The 18391-nt window shown below is 36.4% G+C and overlaps 1 long non-coding RNA gene across 1 annotated transcript; it reads right to left on the bottom strand.

The window, feature by feature from the left end:
• Positions 1 to 15340: 15340 nt before the first annotated feature.
• On the bottom strand, positions 15341 to 17508 carry LOC123632188. Its single transcript, XR_006733289.1, has 3 exons — positions 17077 to 17508; positions 16223 to 16345; positions 15341 to 15584 (listed from the first exon to the last, which is right to left on the bottom strand). It is a non-coding gene; the product is annotated as an uncharacterized LOC123632188 (long non-coding RNA).
• Positions 17509 to 18391: the final 883 nt, after the last annotated feature.

Here is an 18391-nt window from a genome sequence, read left to right as displayed (position 1 = left end):
CTTTTATCTTTACCAAATGTAAAACAATCTCTACATTTGAAACTATTTTATGACGAAAAATACTCTGACTAGCTTAAAAACATTACATGAAATGCTTAGAAGGCCTATTTTTTATATTAATAATGCTTGATCATTAAAACTTTGATACTTGCTACACACAAATCATATCATTTGACTGAAATACAGGTTAAAAAAAGTTCTGCACTACAGTGAACAATATGATAAGTTAAATTTAAACTATCTCAATTGTCCAGTAATGTTTTTTTGTTTTTTTGTTTGTTTAGTTATGTACTTTTTAGCTGATTTAAAAATCTAGACTCCAATCAAGGATCATACACCTTGCATTTAGTGATACTATCTTTTTAGACTTCTTTAGTTCCAAGCAGTTTCCCACCTATGTTTTGCCTTTGATGAACTTGCCATTTTTGAAGAGTTCAGGCTTGTCTTACAGAATGTCTCTGAATCTGTCTGATTGTGTTTTCATGATTAGATTCAGGTAAAACATTTTTAGAAAGAAAACTGCACAGGTGCTGTTGTGTATGTCTCATTAAATCATATGTGGGGACTCAGTGTATTTTGTTACCTGGTTAAGATAGTGTCTGGCAAAATTTTTATTTCATTTTAAAGTTATGCTTTTCCCTTTATAATTAATAAGTAATCTATGAGAAGACATTTTGGCACTATGTGAATATCATGTTCTCCAACACATTTTCACTGAGTAGTTTTAGCAAAGATTGATGATCATTGTCTGAACCACATTAGAGATTGCAAAATCGTCATTTCCTAATTTTATTATTCCTTTTACATTTATTTTCTGGCATTCTTCTGTAAATAAAAGACTCCCTACTCCACTATCATTATGGACTCGTGGATTTTTTTTAATTTGATGTGTTGCAATCCAACATGTTCAAGTTTTTAAGTTCCCAAATTGTTCCATATTTGGCCTTTCGTGTTTGCTGCTTTGCTTTTTTGATTTGTATTTATCACTCTTTGGGCACTTTCTTTGCTTCCTGACACGGGATATTCTCAGCTTACCTTGTACATTACCTGTCTCTGATCTGGAATCAGCCATTTCTCCAGGGAACACTGTTTCCTTTCAGTGGTGAATGCTATTTCGGAACCAAGATCTTGGTCCTAGTATGTTCATTGCCGCTGGGTGACATTGCTTCTGGGCCTCTTCAGGGGATACAGCTGAAAATGTATATATTTTTGAAATTATGAATTTGTGCCAATGACTCCATTTCAAATCCAGCACCTCAGGGTTTCTTTTTATCTTCCCCATTCCATATCTATCTGCTCTTCTCCCACAGCGTGAACCCTGGATCCCAACCACATCGATATATTTACTCATTTACTCTATCTTACAATGCACAAAAGTAGATATAATAATCAATCTACTGAGTAATGTTCACAATATTCTTGTTGTTCTTTTTATCTTGAGAAAATATCTCATTAAGGGCCATACATAAAGAGAAATGTGTTTAAGTATTGTTCTTTGAATAATTCTTTTTTTCCTGTGTAATTGTGTTATCATTTTGATAAATACTTGGGTTTGCTTCTTTTTGAGTTAAATATTAGGGTTTGTTTTCATTCTTGTTGATATAATTTTATTTTTGAATATGTGAAATATTTATATAACTCAAAACTACTAAAAAATTATGCTCAGAGAAGCTTATATACCTTCCAGTTCTTGTTACCACTGATTTCCTCTCTTTTTGGCCCCAAACAGGGAGCAGTTTATGTTCACCTCTGCTTTATTCTTCCTATATTTTTACCAAAATAATTATATATTAATTCTATATAAGTATAGAGATATACAAATGGTAGCATACTCTTTTGTAACTTATTTTTTTTCACTCCATATCTATTCTCAGAAGTCATACTCACTTTTTTCTACAACTTTACTATAAAATAGTACTCCATTGTGTGGCTATAGTAGAACTTGTTCAATTAGCTTCCTATGGATGATCTGAGTAATTTCCAATATTTTGCTATGACAAATAATGCCACAGTGAATAATCTTTTAAGCTAAGGTTCTTTTGTACTGATAGCAGTGTATCCCCTGGAGTAAATTCCTAAAAGTGGGATTTTTGAGTCAAAAGGCATTTTCATAGATATTACCAAATTCTCCTAAATAAGGGCTGTATGATTTTTTGCATTCCAACTGGCAATGTATGAGAGAGTCTTTCTCCATAATCTTGCCAAAGAGTGTATTATTAAGCTTTTGAATTTAGGAATAGATTTTTTCCAAAAGTTTCCCAGGTAATTCTGATGTGCAGTCAGGTCAAGAATCACTGGCCTAAATTGTCAGTGATTCTAAGAGGCAATATAATAGAATGAAAGCAGTGGTTATGATGGTGGTAACCAGTAACATGAAAATAACTTAGAAGGCGGGGATAGGAAACAGCTCATTCAATTTTCATTTTTTCCCAGGTTTGAGATTGCCCAGAGGTAACAATTAATACCATGCGATACTTGGGTGAAAAATACATCCCATGTTTACCCTAAAAAGGGTTCTGCCTGTTTGGTATCATTTCACATGCCTTACTTATCTGACAGCTTCCTGTTTGAGTTGATACCTATTTAGGCACCAACCAGGGAGTAGTTTCAAGGTACCTGTTACCTTAGATGACTCATTCAAATTAATACTCATCCAAACATTAGTATCAAAACGAGCTAACAGAATCCAGGTATCATATTTTATAGGTTCTAAGATTTTTTTTTTAACATCTCTAAATCGGTTTACATCTTTCAATTGACAAAACGTCAAAATTGAATTGGCAACTTTTTTCTCTCTCTCTTAAAGGTATACAAAATAACAGGCCATCTTGCAATCAGTGGTGTCTTAGATTTGATGAAATAGAGCGGGGCATTTTTCTGTATTAATTTCCTAGGGCTGTATAACAAAGTCCCACAAAGTGGGTGGCTTAAAACAGCAGAAATTTATTATCTCAGTCCTGGAGTCTGAAAGTCCAAAATCCAGAGGTCAGCAGGACCATGCTCACTCTCAGACTTGTAGGGAAGAACCCTGCCTTGCTTCTGTCTAGCGTCTGGTAGTTTGCTGGCAATACTTGGCATTCCTTGACTTGGAGCTATAGCACTTTGATCTCTGCCTCCACAGTCACATGGCATTCTCCCCACAGGTGTCTGTCTTCTATTCTTACAAGGACACTGGTCATATTAGATTAAGGACCTACCCTACTACAGTATGGTAACTGATTATATTTGTTATGGCTCTCTTCCAAATAAGATCAATTTGAGTAAGATACTGAGGGTTAGGACGGCAAACTACCTCTCACTTGTCTGCTTTGACTGGATTTAAATCATTTTTGAAAGCACTTGCTTTATACAGTTTCTTTTTCAGTCTCTCTCTCTCTATCACTCTCACGCTGTCTCTGCATGTTTTTCCAGAAGGTGCACATTGCTTCGTGTTCATTTTTAAGCAGCTTCCAAAGCTGCTGTTGATGATGCCTGAAGCTGCTTTGGAGGTAGAACACCAACAATGAGATCAAGCCTTGTAAGTCTTCAAGTACACAAAGCAAGGCATTTGAGATGGTGTAGGAAGTTGGTGTCAAGAACAAGGTGGGGGACACTTGTCTTACCAGGGCACAAGACTTACTCTAAAGGGGCAGTAATAAGATAATGGTTAAGACAGAAAATCAAATGAATATAGCAGTAGTGGAACAGAATAGAGAACCTAAAATTATATCCACACATACAGGGAAACCTGAGAAATGGCGGAGATGCCACTGCAGTTTCTAATACCTTTAATATGTTCTTTTTTTAAGTAAAAAGTGTAGTTAATTGAAAAGAATTAAAATGGCATTCTAGGCAAATTATATGCACACTTTCTTTAGTGACCCTGGGCACATGTATAGCTAATCACAGCAGAGAATAATGTGGTTGTGGTCATTCTTCAATGTCTTTGCCCTAAACCCTGTGGCCCATGGTCCCTGCATTCTTTTGTCTCAATGGTCCAGCCTTCAGAGTTCTCTTGACTATCAAGCTGGTCTCTACTGATTGGTCATGGGGCCATTTGGGATACCTCTCTTTGCTCCATTGTCCAGTTATTTATAAGAAGTAGAGTTGACTGTCTTTACCCCTAAAATGTTCTCCTCCATAGCTACTGCTGCACTAGTTTCTCTGAGTCCTATACTGTGTTCTTAACCTGCTTACAGAGCTACCTGCACTCCTCCCACAAGCCAGTTATAGGCTTTCTGGACCATGAAAGGACCCCACCCTTGCCTGCAAGGTCAGTAGCCATTCTGGCCCTGTCTCCAGGTCTGTCTGATCAACCATGGCTGTCTGTTGGACTGACTGGTTCCCACATGGTGGTCACATGCTACAATGGCCTCTGAATGGACACTTGTCCTGGTTCAGTGTCCAGGCTGTGCTACCATCACTAACAGTCAGTGGCGATATGAAGTCTCCCTTCCTGCTGAGCCAAAACCCTTGAACAAGTAAGGTATACTCACTTCATGGTTTCACAAAGGAAGAGAGAGTTTCCTGAAAGATTTCAACTAGGAGGGCTCTGTCCTAAGAAGAACCAGACTGCCTTTTAATTTCACTTTTAAACTTCCATCGAAATATCTGGCTGACAGAAATGAGAGCCAAGCAGCTGGAATAAAGCCCCTCAGAAATAACTTTTTTCACCAAGAATTTTCTTTTAACAGATTTCCCCCCATTTTTATGGTAAATACATATAACCTAAAATTTAACACCTTAACCATTTTTAAGTGTATAGTTCAGTGGTATTAAATATATTCATAATGTTGTACAACCATCACAACCATCCATCTCCAGATTTCTTTTTAATCTTGTAAAATTGAAACTCTCTACCTATTAAACAGTATGTATGATAGATTTTTAAAATATGCTTTTCGATAGTTGTTTTTGTCTTTTTTTTTAAGGTATCATCATAGCACAAAGTATTTGGAATCTGTTTAGTGAGCTATTGGAGAAAAATGTTTATGATGTCTTGAAAAAAATTTACTTTCAGTTTTAAATGTTTGTTGAAAATTTTATTTTAATTTAAATTTGTCAACCCCTCTCAGCTCCAAAGGAATTTTAATTCGATGTCTAACATGTATGCAAACTAATTGTTTTCTCAATTGACTCAACCATATTTTATGATATTAAATCTAATGTTTTTTAGAGTTTCCTACCTGGATAACGAGATAAAAATGTTCTTTTGTATGTGAAATTCTTTAAGTGTCTGGCTCTTAAAATTTCCTAAAGGAAATTTATTGACTAATGTGATTGAAAAATACAAAGATAGGGAAGACTTCAAGTCTAATTTGACTCGGACACTCATAAGAGTTGTGGATGGTTTTCTCTATTTTGCACCCTTCTGGATACCAGGCTCATTCTTAGGCTGGCATCCCTTGTGGTAAATGCTAGAACCTCCTTGGACCAGATGTTTCCTCATTCATTTCAGGGAGGGAAGAAAGAATTTCTTCTTAAACTGATCAAACGTCCTGAATTTCATTCCTATCAGGCTAATGCCAGACACATGCCAACCATTGAATTACTGGCTATCAACAGGGGATAGTCAGATGCTGATTGTCTTGGGCTGAGCTCTGCACCCATCCATGAACCAAGACTCTGGCAAGCAGAGTGGCATGACTTCAACCAGCTCAGACTGATCAGGATACACTAGAAATACAGTCCTGTTCATGTATAGGTCTGTGTTCACTCAGAAAGGGCAGTTCTTTTTCCTAATTCACATAGAAGAACCTACGTATTATCAGTGACCATGACCCTGGAGTTGAGGGATCAATCCTATCTGTTTGTGTATCTCTTCTATTTGCTCTTTCAGATCCAAGATCCACCCTGTTGTTTCCTCTAGTGTCTGACCTGCATTAACAGACTCACTTATCCTCTGGTCCAAGTTATGGATCTCAAAGACAAGTCCACTCTGGGCTGGCCATGCCCAAGTACTTTAGGCCAGCTACATGACTCCACTAGAGGCCAAGCTCTTGCCAACAGCCCTCTCTACATGCCTCTTTCTACCTCTGCCATCTGTCTCTAAGTTCTGGTAACTATTTCCTCCCCTTGCCCCTCTGGCCCTCGGTAGCACCAATTCTTCCTCTCAAGCCTACTATTACAAGCCTTGAGGTACCTGTGGCTTCTTCACCTTACCTTCACCCTCATAAATAGTCCACTTACTATCTCTTCTCAAAGGACTCAGTTTGAATGTGCCATCTGTGTCCTGCCAGGATCCGTATTGATACATTAACTAAGCTGCATAGCTGCTTCAGCAAGGAGTAGTACTGTGCTGGATGTTGGAAATAAAGCCACTGTCCCGTAGTCACCTTGGTCATCTTCTGGTTCTCTGGATGATTGAGCTCAGTTGGTCCAGGTACACATCCAGGCACAAAAGGGATGATTTCATTTTATAAGGATCTCTGCTTAAAATGCTAAAGGTTTGAAAGCTTATGAAAACTTGAGAAAAGCATGGTTCTGTATTAGGACATTTTACTCTAAACTTGGAGATATGTGCGTCTTTTAAATTGTGCATATTAGAATGCTAAAATGTTCCAGATCATTTCTGGTGGGATGCCACAAACAATATTTTATGAGGCCAAAATAAGAAGGAAGGAAACGAAAGAGCTCAGCAATCTCAGGAGAGCTCATCCAACACTTTGCCTTTCTTTATCTGAGACCAATTTCATAGACAGCTCTGTTAATCAGGGTTGGATATATTTACATGAGGGCGTCTTTAGCTGAGGGAAACAGATGCTACAATTGAGAAAAAGAATGCAACGAGTGCTTGTCTTGAAGTCTCTTCTGTGATGCACAAAATTCTAAGCCAAAATTTTAACCTTGTGAACAATCAGTTCAGTGCTGCCCTTAGCAGAGAACCATAAATTAAAGATAAGCAATGGTTCAGAATTTCCAGGGCCTTGACTCAGAAGTAACTTTGGAATCCCAACCAAATCTGCATTTGGTTAAGCAATTTGGCACATTTTTCTATTTTGTGGCATTAAACTATAATTACAAGTCACTCTTATTCCAAATAAATATCCCTAAAGTAGATATAACTAGAGAAGTTTCCTCCTCCTCAAAGGAGAAGGAAAGGTTAAAAACAACAACAAATAAAACCAAAGAGAACAAAAGCAAAACAAAACTTCTTCAAGCAGAAAAATTATGATTATAGTATATTTTATAATTTGATCAATATACAAAATAGATTGTTCTAGTACATCAGGAGGATTCAAATACTCAGCAGGTAATCTGGAGGCGCCTCCTACCAGGGAAAAAAATTTCTAGTTCCTCTGAACAACACATATAGTCAAGGTAGGAATAATTTAACCTCCTCACAAGTTCTTCCTTCATGAAAAAATCGTTTTGCTATTTTGCTCTAGTGTTTGTTCTAGATGGTTCAACCAAGTCTGGTATTTTCTTAGTAGGAAACGTAAGCTGATATGGAGACTGGGGAGAGTAAAGGCAGAAATTTATTAATAGTCAGCAAGTAAAAAAAAAAAAAGTCTGCAAGTTGCAATGAAAGGAAGAAGGGAAAGCAAAGGACATGTAGGGCTGGTGGAGAATACCTGTTCTGCCTTCTTCCACATAGGCCAAAAGCAAACCCACGATAAATAGTCCAAGTCCTTGAGAAAAAGGTTTCTGTGCTAAATTATGAGAGTCTACCTGAAAACAGGATGATGGATTAGGAAACCTGTCTCATCCCTTCAGGTCTTATGATTTATTTATTAATGCCATTTCTTGTATAACTATTTGAGGCCACTGTGTTAATTTCTAATAGGGGATAAGTAGAAAAATAAAATGTGATTTCTACTTTCAGAGAGCCCAACATATAGAAAGGTATTTACATACTGCTTAGATAAGCAAAGAAAATTCGCTTCATTTTCTGTAATCTACATAATGTTCCTTAAACTCAAGCTTTCCTCTCCCCACCCCGTCCTTACTCCTCTGGGTAGCAAGGAAAGAGACGAATATTGTCAGCTAGTGGTTTCTTTGCCTCTTCCAGTTTAGACAATCTGTTTTGATTTCAGGTCTCTCTTTGAGGTATTTATCCTGGGAACTCTAAGTTCAAGTCCTAATCATGGTGGCTTCTTCCTTTCCATTCCTCCTTCCTGAGACCATGTCTGTCCTCGTGATCCTCTTGGATTGGGAGAAGGAGTCACCTGGTCTCTTGTTGGTCTTTCGCTCATTTCCAACTTCACTTTGGAGACACCTTGGTCAGCTCAAGTGTGCTTGAGGGATCATGTTTCTGAGCACGAGGTTGAAATCTGCTGCTGAAGTCAGCATCAAGGGAGCTCATGATCTACTTATTTGACACACATTCTTTTTAGCCTTTATTTGTTTATGGAACTCCTAGAGGCAAGCACGATGCCTGACCAGAAGGGTATTTGATAATTTTTTTTTAACTTTGGTTTTATCAATCTTAATTTTCTCATAGTATTTAAATAAGAAATCATATATATTTTAAAAGCCTACCTAAACACATGATATATGCTGAATAAATATTGGTTTCTATTCTGTTACCTATTCTTTATAGTAATTAACTATTGAACAATTAAATATTCTACGTTTTCAATGGAAAAAAAATCAAGGCATTTTTTCACTTCAAACTTACTAAATCATAACACATGAAATGAACACTGTTTTATAATGTATTAGTGTCAGGTATCAGCTGAAAGGTAGTAAAAGTCCTCTATGAATTCAGGGTATTCAATAATGATTTAAGCTATTGGTTTGTTACAACATAAGTTGCTTGATTAGTTTTAGCATTATACTTCATATGTGTTTATGTTTTAATTTTGTATTTATTCTTTTAGTATCAATGTAGAACATTACAAAGAATCTTTACCTTTGATCATTCCAAGCAAAATATAGTTATTTTCTTTCAGTTCCATTATTGCTTTTAATTGTATAATTGCATAAAATATTTATAAAGATGTGTTTGGACAAAAGTGCAGTAATAAGATATGTACACTTTCAAGTTCTTTTTTCTCTAATATTAAACATTATTTTCCATGTGTCTAATTTTTTTGTGTATGATTTTAATAATGGTATAATATGTTGTCAATTAGACATTCCCCTATGAGATAGGTTATCTCTTAGTTTTTCAAGATTATACATAATATTATAATGCCATTTTTATGAACACAGAAGAGTTTATTCCTCTCTTGACTAATTTCTTACCGTTTACATTCCCAAGAAGAGCTCACTGAGTGGCACAGAATGAAAGCTGGGTAGTTTTGATCTGTATCCCTGGCCTGTCCCCCAAAAGGACTGTGTGTCCAACAATGCCTGCAGGGTCCTGCTTTCACAAGGTGACCTCTCTCTGCTGGCAGTAGTTCAAGTTCCATGGGCAATTCTGTCTTCTGGTCCGACTGTGTCTTCTCTTATCAGGTGTCTTCTGTTTCAATTCTAAGTCAGATTTAAAATGTTTCTTCCACAACTAATAGTCTAATAAATTTTTCCTTTCTTTTCTCTTTTTTCTTCTCTCTCTCTCTCTTGTTCTTTCTTTCTACCTTAAGCATCCCTTAATTTCAAACCTAGCAAAAAAGATTAACTTTTACAGAAAACAAAGATTTTTTTTAATGTGCAATATATCTGGAAGTAATAAGTAAAATTTATTGAGCATTTCCTATGTTCTAAGTGGCATATGTACTCATTTGTTCAAGTTTTCCAATCATGCATTATTCTCACTTAACAGTTAAGAACACAGAGAAAAAACAGTTAAATAACTTGCTCTCTGTCATCCAGCTAGTGTGTAGCAAAGCAGAGATCTCAGCTCAATGTGCTGTTCTGGAGAAACTGATATCTACTAAGTAGTGGTTCCACAGAAGACCTGTATTTTCTCAGGAATTTAGATTTAGATTGGCAATTGGCCAGAAAAAAATTGTCCTCTTTTAATAAAGCTCTCCCCTCATCATCTCCCTAGTGTCCCCTAATACACTTATATGGGAACAGAATAGGAAGGAATAGAATCTGACAGACAAAAAGACCATAATATTTCTACCTCCATAAAGTTTTCATTTTATGAAAATGAAATAATCACATAAAATTTGAAAACAATTTTTTTTTTATCAACAGTTTGTGAGCCAAACTCTAATCATATTCTTCAGTGGAGCTTAAAATCAGCATGGGATGTGTACAACAGTGGTATCTTATGCTTCATCCTTTTCCTGAAGTCCACAAGGAAGTTTACAAATAGTAACCTCAACATGGTTGCAAATTCTTTACTTTTTTTCATTTTTTTCATTTTAGTTCATTGTGGTAAGAATGCTTAACATGAGATCTACTTCCAACAAATTTTTAGGTGTCATTTACTTTTTGAAATTATAGTTTTTTCCATTAATTACATGTTTTCTTTGAGGTTGTTATTTAGAATCTTATTGACCTAGAAGAGTTAAGAATTTTTATATATTAATATTAATATCTAATTCTGTGCTTTCCTTTAGATCTGAACAATTTGCCTTTGTGTTTATAAGTATTAAGTATTCTTACACTACAAAGATAGAAACAGAACACAAAGAAAATAAGACTTAAAAAATCAATAGCTTAAAGAGGACAGTGACCCGTAATAAAAATTATGCTTTGCATTTTTAACTCTAAAATGCATTGTTTATTTATGCTATTTTCAGTTCAATACTAGGAGGTGCCTTTAGGCAGATATTTGTTTGTCTCATTTTACAGATGAATAAACTGATGCAAAAAGAAGTCAAAGTTGTGAATCTTAAATGAATCCATCCTTTATGTGCACGTTCACAAGCTTAATCTAGTTAGGAAGATAAACTAATGTCTAATCTACGCCTCTTACCATGTACGTCAGCCTACCTGATGATAAGATATAGAAAAACATGTCTTAGGAAAATTTTAGGCCCAACACAGATATTCTGTTAAATAGTTGCTTCTTGGTCTGCCTGAATGTGCAATTTGGCAGCTGTAGCCAATTTGCTGAAGAATCATATCTGTGCCATCTCTCCTTTTCTCCTTCAGGTGGTAAAATGATAGCCTACACCTATGAATCTACTCATTTAGTTTGCTAGTATCTAATTAGAGAAGAAGTGAACTGTTCTTTCTCTCACATCTGAAATAAACTGACCAGCTCAGGGCTGCTATGTTCAGGTGAGCTCTCAGTCGCACTTGGCCGGCCTGAGTCAGCATACGTCTGGTGGAAGTAACTTTCACTGGGGCCTCTCACAAGCATAGTGATTTGAGAAGATGGCATGAGATCAGCAGAAGAAATGTTTCTGGGGTTTTAGCTGCTAGAGGAGCTATTGGCAAACTACGGCTAATCAGACACACAGATTTTTTTGTTTTTGTTTTAAATGTTTGTTTCCTTTCCAATCCAGTTCAGCATTTTGTAGACCCAGCCTCAATACTCTTCATTAACATTCTGTTGTAATATTCTGGGAACATTATGCTTTGTGCTTAACTTTCTTTGTGCTTAAATTGGGCCAGTAAACCATTTGTACAAATTTTTACCATGACTTTGTTTATTGTATTTGTTAGAGCGTGGCTCCTTGATCAACATATTAACTTGAGACTTTGACAGTTGGGGAAGAGGTCAGGGTGGGCTAGGCATTCTAGCTGAAGGGTTTTGAAAGAAGAAAAAGAACTCTCTTTCCAAAATATACATATATACTACATATATGTATTGATTAGAATAAATATCTCATTAAGATCATTACAGCTCTTTTGTTCTTTGTTTTTTAATATAGCTGAATACTTCCATCTGTTTTCTGGCACCGATTTCTTTGAATTTGTACATGTTCTTTTCTAACGGATTTAAAGAGCAAGACTTCTTTTTCTGTCCTATACATTTTCACATGAGACACATTATGATGCTGTACCTTATTGTCCGATACATGTCATCATTCATTTTTAGTCAGTGAGAGATACTGCTTCCTTGCAGGTATGGATTCTATTCTGTGTGTCTAAAATGATCAAAAGTCTAAAATGCTTATTCAGAGTAATTCTTTCAGAATCAAGTTTTTTTGCATGTGATTTGATTAATGTTGTCCACATAAGTTTTTCTCTAAATAGTAGAGATTTTTGTTGTTTTATTTCTATAAAAGCTACATTTTAATTTTGAAAATGTTTACTGGTATGATATACTCTATTTAATGAGAATAATGCTTTTCAGAAATGTTTATGATGATAGAGGGAAAATACTCATCAATTGAAGATGTATGTGGAAGTATTTGACTTAATACCTGGGATTTGCATTTAAATACTCAAGGAAAAAGAAAAGTAAAGGAGGAGATAAAACAGAATTGGCAAACTGTTGATAATTGTTAAAGGCAGGTGAGGAATGCATGGACTTATTTTATTACCTTATGTATTTTTTTGAGATTTGAAAATATTCTGGGATAAAATAACCATGCTTATTATTTTAGAGACTCATTCTACTTCTGCCTCTTATTTCAATAGATTACATTTTCACTATCAATTGAAGAGAACTTGTCATCTTAACTATCTCATGCCCCCAAAACTTTTAATTTTTTGTCAAATATTCCCCCAAATCGGGAGAGAGTAGAAACATACACCTTAATGTTAGACACACTCTAATTTGAATCCTCATTCTACCACTACTGACTGCATAACCTTAGACAATTTATTTAATTTCTTGTCATCTCAAATTTTTTATCTGTGAAGTGGGGGAAATATTCTCATAGCATGACTATGGAAATTAAATGACAGAGTAGTGTCTAGCATTAAGTGTTATAGATTCTTAGTATTTAATAGATGACAATTTTAATAAAAGATTTAAATAAGTGTTAGCAATAGCAGTAGTAGTAATTGTTAATTAATACTTACTAGTAGTAATGGTTAATTAATAATTACTAACAGTAATTGTTAACAGCAGTAGTTGTAATTGTGGTTGTTAGTGTTATAGGAGTGGTGTGAACTTAAGAGGTAATTCAAACAGCTGTCTGTGCTCAGATGTATTTGATTTTCCTTCATAAACTTTGTCCCCAGCAGTGCCGTGGATCGCCCCAGTGCCCTGTGGAGATCTGGGTGGGGAACACCCACCTGTGAAAGCCTGCTCAAGGGTTATCACTCTCTGAATTCTCCCTGGTCCCCTCTAGGAGGCATTAGAACTTCCTCTTCTGTGTTCTTGCAGGACTCTGCTTATCTGTATGCTAAGGCACATGCCCAACATTATTATGAGCATTTAATTGGGGGGTCTGACTCCTGAATTTTAGCCCTTTGTCTATTTTTCTATTTTTAAATTTTTCCTTCCTCTTGGCCCCCCAGGATCCCTGCCACATACTAGCTGCTTAAAGCATGTGTAATGATTTCCTGCCTGCTTGAATGAATGAATGACCCTTCTCATTTATTCATTTATTGAGAGTTTTTTTTCCTTTTCTTTTGTTTGGACAGCTCTGTTAGGCTTAAATGGAGACAGATGTCCACAGCCATTTCTTATGTCCCACTTCTATCACTCAGTATTCATGGTTTCTGACAGCCGTGGATGATTGTTCTTACATTTCTGGGAAAGCTGTGTTACTATTATTCTATTTTTATAGATGGTGAGCTGCGAACTTAAACAATTGGAAACCATATTACTCATCCAATTTTCTCCCACCTGTGCTAAAAGACAACATTTAGGGGAAGGATGTATGCTTCTGACAGGTCAAAATGTTAACACCAGGAGCAGCATGTTTTATATTGGTAGGATAAGTCTTGGGAAGAATTATATGCAGTCAGATACTTAAAAAGAAAGGAATTAAAACAAGTCAGACAAAGCTTCCTGACACTGCCTTTCCTAATAATTTAGTCCATTTCTCTCACTGTGCATGTTTTTTTTTTTTAAAAAACTCTCAGCTTCATATCATTATGAATAGCCACTTTTTTGGCCAGACTCTTAATATATTACAGGACTAGACACATCAGGGTAGCTCCAATCCTCATTAAATGGAATTGAGAGCACCAGAAACCCAAGATAAGCAGGAGGGTTACTGGATAGTAACCTAGTAACACCAGTCAGGCAGTTGTACTCTAGTAACCTCTTATTGTGTTTGTTAATCCTTCTGTGAGGTCATATACCTTATGAATCATTTTGTACTTACTGAAGGAGTGCACCTGTATCTACAGCATCACAAAGATTCCAAGAAGGAAATTAGATGTACTTGGTTGCATCCTCATTGAAAAATCATATGTAGGTGATAATGGAATTGGGAACAATATATGAAATTACTTCTGCTGCTCATTAGATACGAGTGACTCCATGCAGCTTGCTTGTTTAAAAAGGGTGTTTCTTCCTGTATTTCCTCTGCATGCCTACCAGAAGTTTGGTTGTATTTCATTATGAGAAACTTTTGTAACAATATTGATTTGAACACCAGGGATTCAGATGGACATAAAATCATTTTCAGGTTTGCTAAATCACATAAAATGACATTGTAGGAAATATACCCAACCATCTCCTACTTAGAAGAGCATTGCTTGAAGAGGCTCAAATGTGAGCTTGTGAAGTGCTTTCTCCTCTCCATGCATCCCTTCAACAAATACTTTTTAAGCACACACCTGTGGAGTACTATAGGCACACAGAAGAAAGCAAGAGATATTGTCTCAGCGCTGATCTCATGAGAATGAGAATCAAGGGAAGGAGAGAGACAGAAACTAAACTAACAGACAAGAAAGTGACATGTGCGGCGAGGGAAAAGGAAAAGTCCACAGAACCATGAGAAAAGGGGAGGTGGTATTAGGAAATGATTCCCAAAAGTAATGGTTGACCTAAAAGACAAGTTAATCCATGGTGGGTTGAAGGAAGGATGAGTCTAGAGGGGGGAATGACTTGGACAAAGGCACTGCAGAGGTGGCAGCACTTTTGAATTATTTAAAATATAATTTAGAAGGCATTGAAGCATTGGAAGGGAAGGAGGATGGCAGGAAATAAGATGGAGAGATCAGCAGAGACCACATTATGTAAGGCTTTCCTCCTAAGCCTAGAAGAGTATAATGTAAGACACTCTTTCCCAGAAATATGAAATTTATGTAAATTTACCCAATGTAAATATCAACTCCATATGCAGAGTTATACATATTGACACATATAAAAAGCAATAATAACATCCATCTTAGCCATATCCCTCTTGCTGCCTACCTGGGGAATTCTGGAAAGCTAAGGAAGTTCCTAAGCAAAGCAAGAACTTGGGCTGGCCAAACAGGAGATCTCACTCTACACACTTTGCAAACATGATCTACTTACCAGCGTCTTCACACCAGTTCATTCAGTCAATAACAATGTGTTGAGTTTTGTCTATGGATCAGATATGGAATGAAAAAGGGCCTGAGAGGGCAGAAGACATTAAACTGAGAGACAGAGAGAAGGAAACTGATGCTGAGACTGATCGTATATAACCTGCCAGGCATTTTGCATACATTAGTTTATTTAATATTTCTAGAAGTTCTTTGTGGTGGGTGTTATTAGGTACATTTTAAAGATGAGAAAATGGACATTCATCAAGGATTAAGACAAAGGATACAAAGATAAAGGATTGTCTTTGTAAGTGGTGCAGCCAGGATTCTGATCCAGTTCTGAGTGACTCCAAACTCATTTCTCTTTCCATTTTTTTAAAATTAAAATCTAAATTTTTTAACTGAAAAATAAAAATTGTATATATTTATGGTATACAACATATTTTAATATATTTATACATTGTGAAATGACTAAATCAAGCTAATTAACATATCCATTGCTTCACACACTTACCATTTTTTGTGGTGAAAACATTTAAAATCTACTCTCACAGTGATTTCCAAGTGTATACTTTATGACTGACTGTAACTCCATGATGTACAATAGAGCTCCTGAATTTATTCTTCTTACCTAACTAAAATTTTGTATCCTTGCCCAAGATCTTTACAATCCAACCCCACCCATCTACTCCACCCCTTCCTGTCCCTGGTAACCACCGTTCTATTAATACTCTCTGTTTCTATGAGTTTGACTGTTTTAGATTGCACACATAAGTGAGATCATAAGGTCTTTCTGTGCCTCTCTTATTTCACTTAGCATAATGTCCTCCGGGTTCATCTGTGTTGTTACAAAGGACAGGATTTCCCTTTTTAACATGGAATAGCATTTCATTATACATACATACAACATTTTCTTTATCCTTTCATCCATTAATGGACACTTAGGTTGATTCCTCGTCTTGGCCATTGTGCATAGTGCTGCAATGAACATGCGAGTGCAGGTATCTCTTAGACAAACTCATTTTATTTCCTCCCTTACCATTGTGACACTGTGATCTTTGCCCTCGAGTTTTCTCCCACCTTCTGACTTAGGCGCTAGCACAGCCATCACGGTGTATCTTGACAACACATTCTCATGCTGACATTTTAACCTCGTCAGGGTCTGGAACAATTGGAGAAGCAGAGAGAAAAGTTGCAGGGCTCTTTCTTGGGAGCAAAAATAAACAAACACACCAGCATAGTAAGTGAGTAGGGTGGAACGTGAGTGAGAGAGCCAGATGATGCCTTCTAAATTAAATATAGTAGTCAGATAAGATTAACCAAACAGATAAATAGTGCCCTGGCTGGTTCTACATTATGTGCTACACACCCCAGGCCCCTCAAGGAAAGGTCTTGATGAATAATTTGAGGTCACAAAGAAGAAGAGATAAGAAGGAAGGTAAGCATCCACCAAAAATAGTGAGTAAATCCAAGATATCAACTCATCAGTGAACAAATGTTGATAAGCAAAGATGAGGAGAAGCTGGAATAAAGAGAGGGCAGAAGTCCTTTTCCCTCATTCCTCCTCCTGTAGATGCCTTCAACACAAAACTGCAATACAGGATAGCAGTAAAAACATTTTAAATCTTAGAGAACTCGAGTTCCTAGAAGTGTCTCTGAGCTGGAGGTAGAATGTGGGAGATGTTTAGTCTCTTTGGCTTGGAAAACTTAACGGGCTGAGAGAGAGAGTGTCACAGCCACCTGGATGCCTCTGGGAACAGCTGGTAAACATCTATATGTCTAGAAATATTTTTCTGTCTGACTTGGTTTTAAAAAAATCAGTCATTGACAGAATACATTTCAATGTCTTTCTTATTTCGTATAATAATTGCTTGGAAAGATGAACACACTCACCTATCTGCAGTTCATGGAACTCTTTCTTCTCCTCCTCTGATAAAGTGAAATAGCCACAGTGACGCATGCTGTTTATCTATTTTCCATAAAAAGACTACATGATGGTTGGTGAGGCCCGCAGAACTTGGTAAACAGACACAGCAGAGCCTTGCGCTGCGCCTGCCTTCACTTCCTGATGGCTCTGCCAGTGGCTTCCTGCCATCAGCCGCAGGAGTCTCCGCTCTCAGCTCCACTCAGGAATTTTCTGCTGTCTCTGTAGCCAATGAACTCAGAGGGATTTTTGTTTTCAGTGTCTCATGTGTGTGTCTGTTGTAATTTCCATTCCTTGATCCTGAATCATCTATACACATTCTCTACCCTCCTTGAAGAAAACTGTGTGGGGCTGCTTTCCTCTATGGTGTGTGATGTCAGAGAGGACTAGACTTAACCAGGCACAATTATCCATTTTGGACACAGTTGTTGACCAAACACTCAGGAATCCAGTGGCAAAAATTGTCTCAGGATACTAACACTGCTTCTGAGGATGGCAAGCCTTACTTAGCATTTTAAAATTTCCTTGAAGCAGAGAAGAATGGTTTGTTACCCCAGGTAAGAAAGTCCATCTGCTATGTTACAGGTCCCAAATTAGTCAGTTTTCAAATGTAGTTTAGAGAACGCTAGGTATTTCTAGGGGGAAGCTGTATAAGTACATCTTGAAAAACTGCCCCTTCAGACCCTGCCTTAATGTTCCAGTAGAATTTTAAGTTTTATGGCAATAAAATATAAGATAAAATAATTTTCAAAGCTGCTTGAAAATCAACGCTGAGAACATCACTTGTTTTGCCTCTTTCTTACATAATTCTTTTAGTTATCTCTTGTTCAAGGTTCAATTTCATAGCTTAGACAGTTTTGTGGTGTTATTAAAGGGAGAGTGATTATCATCCAGGAAATCTATGGAACACCAGTGGCATGCAGGTAAAAACACAGTATTGAACTTGGTTCCTTGGTTCATAGTCCAAATTCAATGATTATAAATGCAAAAAGAAGGCTGTAAAACATCTGGAGGAAAAAGGAAAGGCTGTTGGTGATGCTCATCTTCAAAGATGAAAGGTATTTAACATATGAATTTTTCTATTCCAAACACCAAGTTGAAATGAATGAAAATCTTTTATCCACAAAGATGTTCACTGGATTATTATTTATGATAGAAAGAAATGAAACCTTTAGAAGTTCATCAATAATGCAATATTTCAATAAATTATAGCACATTTACATGTTGGAATATTATTCAGCAATTTAAGAGGATGTTCTCATGGTATTTGCAATCACATGGGAG

This window comes from Lemur catta, chromosome 2, assembly GCF_020740605.2.
Source record: "Lemur catta isolate mLemCat1 chromosome 2, mLemCat1.pri, whole genome shotgun sequence".
NCBI classification, from domain to species: Eukaryota; Metazoa; Chordata; class Mammalia; order Primates; family Lemuridae; genus Lemur; species Lemur catta.
The sequence above is the reverse complement of the archived record's forward strand: the minus strand, read 5'-3'. Positions and strand labels throughout refer to the sequence as shown.